Here is a 3,565-nt window from a genome sequence, read left to right on the forward strand (position 1 = left end):
GTGCGGAAAAAATCAATGTCGCGTGGCGTCTGGAGCCCGAAGAGGTGAACGCGCACTTAAGCCCTTCGGCTTTTGTCGGGTCTCGGCGGCCCAAGCTTCTGTCAATCTGCGACCGCGCCGAGCGTGGCTCAAGAATAGGACCCTTCGTGTCGCGACGGGGGTAGTTAGCAGATTCCGAGAATGAGTCTCTGCTGTTTACTTTTTCTTTTTTCTTTTTTGCTGCTGCCGAAGAAGTTTTGAGTATGTGTAGTTTTGGTATGGTCATTGTTAACTTTTGCAGCAGTGGTCGTACATTTCTTTTAATGCTAATTGTTTGACAATGCCCAGGTAGTGCTATGTATAGCAGCGTGTGCTGTCACGCGGAAATGCTGGAAAGACGGGCCATTGTAGGACACTGGCATAAGTGCCAGGAGTCTCTTTGTTTAAGGATTAGACAGATTAATGTGAGTTGGGCTCCGATATTGAGGGAAGCTTTGCCAGGTTGAGCAAAGGTGACGGCACTATGCGGTCATGCAAATGAAGGGAAGTAAGCACGTTCGTAATTCTAGTGGTAATTACGAGTTGAACTCCATTACAAAGAGGGCGAGAAAACTGAGACGCGAGGGCCTCAGCACGTGTTTTCTCCGTGGCCTTATTGGAAGTGCTTAAAGTTCCCGAGAAAAAAAAAAGTTTGGATTTGTTTTCTCTGCATTTGCATCTCTGAAGCGTCACCGTTTTCTTCTCTTTGTCGTCCAGTTGGAGCGGTTTTGTTTGATCAAAATTCGGAAGCGAGTGGCTTCCATTACAAAAGAAAACAAAATTGGCTCAACTAGGTCCGGTAGGCCAGCTTTCCAGGCATGCGCTTTCGAGCGAGGGCTGTGGTGTTTATCAAAATTTACAGCCTTTGTTTAACCTTATCCGAAAACCTGGTGGTTCTCTGAGGTTGGCCGTGTGCTGCCCTGCTGGAGGTATGTGCTTAGCGTAGGCCTGATCACTAATGCTCTGTTTCGAGGACCACTGCAAGGACCACTGCGAGGACCACTTTTTGTGCAATAGGCCTTGAACGTGACATGGCGAAAGAAGTTGCTAAGCTTAGAGGAGCTGAAGGCTGAGTTAGTGAAAATTAAAGAAGACTTCAAACAGGAAATAAAAACTTCGCGAGAGTGCATTGAAAGGGATCTTCGAAACGAAATTAGAGAACTAAAGGCTGAACAACGTAACATGACAACGAGCCTTGAGTTTGCTCATGACTCTATGGAAGAGCTGAAACAAAAACTTGAGGCTGAAATCTCAAAGAACGCTAAGCTCGAAAAAGAGAATGAAGCACTTAAGGTGAAGTGCGTATCATTAGAAAAAAAACATGATGAAGCTATAAGACGCATTGTTCACATGGAGCAGTATTCTCGAAACATGAATATTGAAATCCAAGGTGTAGTAAAACAGGATGATGAGAATGTCCTGCAGATTGTTCAAGGGGTTGGAGAAGCAATCAAAGAGCCAATCAGTGAGGATGACATTGAATCCTGCCATCGAGTTCCAACAAGAGATGCTGACAAATCAAACATCATTGTCCAATTCAAATCTCGTTCAAAACGCGACAGCATACTTAGGAAAGGAAAAAAGGCCCGACTGACCAATGAGGATATTGGGATCAGTAATGCCGCCCCAGTATATATAAATGAGCACCTCTGCCCGGCCCTAAAGAGACTCCTGGGTATGACTGTAAAGCGGAAGTATGAGCACAAATGGAAGTCGGTGTGGACTCTGAATGGAAAAATTTTTGCTAAGCAAACAGAATCTTCTGATGTTGTTCAGATCACTTGTGAGGCTGACCTTGTGAAAATCGAATGAGTCCTAGACAGCTTTAGCGCTTTAGTGCGTTATTGTTGCTTGTTAAATCGGTCGAGATGGATTGTCACAGCTTCGTCCTACCTGGGTGCATACGTCCTCAACCACCCTCTCTTCAAACAGTCTTGCACATCAATGCTCGTTCTGTACATGGTAAACAAGATGACATCACACATTTGTTAAGTCAATTTCCTTTTAAATATACCACCATAATGATCTCCGAGACCTGGTACTATGATGGCTGTGACATGCTCCATCTTGATGGGTATGACAGATTCTTTAACAATCGCAAAGATAGACGAGGTGGTGGTGTAGCGCTCCATGTCCAAAGATGTAAAGATTGTGAATTACTGCCTGAATTTTGTGAAATTACCAATGATTATGAATGTTTGACTGTGAAGGCTGGGCTAGAGGTTATCACGGTCATGTATCGTCCACCGAAGGGAAACATGAAATCTTTTATGAAATATTTTGACCTACTCCTAGAATATGTTCGAAGCAATAATTTTCAGCTAACATGCGGAGGTGACTTCAATATAAATACCCTCGATAATACTTCAACTGTCATTGATTTCACTATTCAACTTCAGTCGTTGGGATTCATAAGTGTTATCAATACACCGACTCGTGTTACTGTGTCTACTTCATCTGCTTTAGATTTGTTTATAACAAACTCAGAAACTTCTGTTTTTAGTGCTGGTACTATAGCATCGGATGTTAGTGATCATTGTCCCATCTTTATGTTCTATGACTCATTACCAAAACCTAAAAAACGTTCTGAACAAATAACCGTACAATATATGCCTCAGTGTGCTTTAGAGGCTTTCGAAATAGACATTAGTTTCCAAGACTGGTCTTCTGTGTATGACAAGTTAAATGTAAACGATGCATATGTACAATTTCTCGAGATATTTTCCACAATCTATTCCAAACACTTTCCTATCAAAACTTTTACTCCATCAAAGAAGATAAGAAAGCCGTGGGTAACAACCGACCACTTAAAGACTATAAAGAGAAAAAATACACTTTTTCACACTTTTCTAACGACGCGAAATCCTGATGCTTTGAAAAATTTCAAAGTGGTCAGAAACAAGCTGAATTCTGAGCTTCGGCGGGCAAAAGTTGCTTACTTTGAAAATCTCTTTGCACGTATTGGTAAACAACAGCCGGCCGCAGCCTGGAAAGTAATCAATAATGTTCTGGGTAGAGACAGGAAGGATTTATTACCTGATAAAATAACTCACGAAGACCAGATAATTACCGGTCGAGGTCTTGCAGACTTTTTCAATAAGCACTTCTTTGGAACTGCACTACAACACAAAAATTCACAAATAAACGAAGATTTAAGTTGTTCATGCGCCGAAAGTATATTTCTTACACCAACAGATGAAGCAGAGGTTTATAGAACATTTATGTCACTAAAAAACAGCAAAGCCCTTGATATTGATAACCTCCAAATTAAGCCTATCAAGTATGTTATAGAATACCTAACACCAGTACTAACGTATATATTCAATCTTTCTCTTGAATCCGGGGAATTTCCAAATGCGATGAAAAAGTCCCGGGTGTCTGTTGTATACAAAGGAGGGGATAAAAACGTGCGAAAAAATTACCGCCCAATATCTATAATACCTACATTTGGAAAAGGATTTGAAAAGATATATGACCGCTTTAACAAATTCTTTGAAAAGTTCCACCTAATTTCTAATGCACAGTTTGGCTTCAGGAAAGGACGCTC

General features: G+C 41.5%; 1 pseudogene; it reads left to right on the forward strand.

The window, feature by feature from the left end:
- The first annotated feature begins 1,049 nt into the window (after positions 1–1,049).
- LOC149338819 (uncharacterized) lies at positions 1,050–1,877 on the forward strand (annotated as a pseudogene).
- The last annotated feature ends 1,688 nt before the right edge of the window (positions 1,878–3,565 follow it).

The sequence above is a fragment of the Amblyomma mixtum genome, chromosome 6 (genome assembly GCF_055824585.1).
Source record: "Amblyomma mixtum isolate Tamu chromosome 6, ASM5582458v1, whole genome shotgun sequence".
NCBI classification, from domain to species: Eukaryota; Metazoa; Arthropoda; class Arachnida; order Ixodida; family Ixodidae; genus Amblyomma; species Amblyomma mixtum.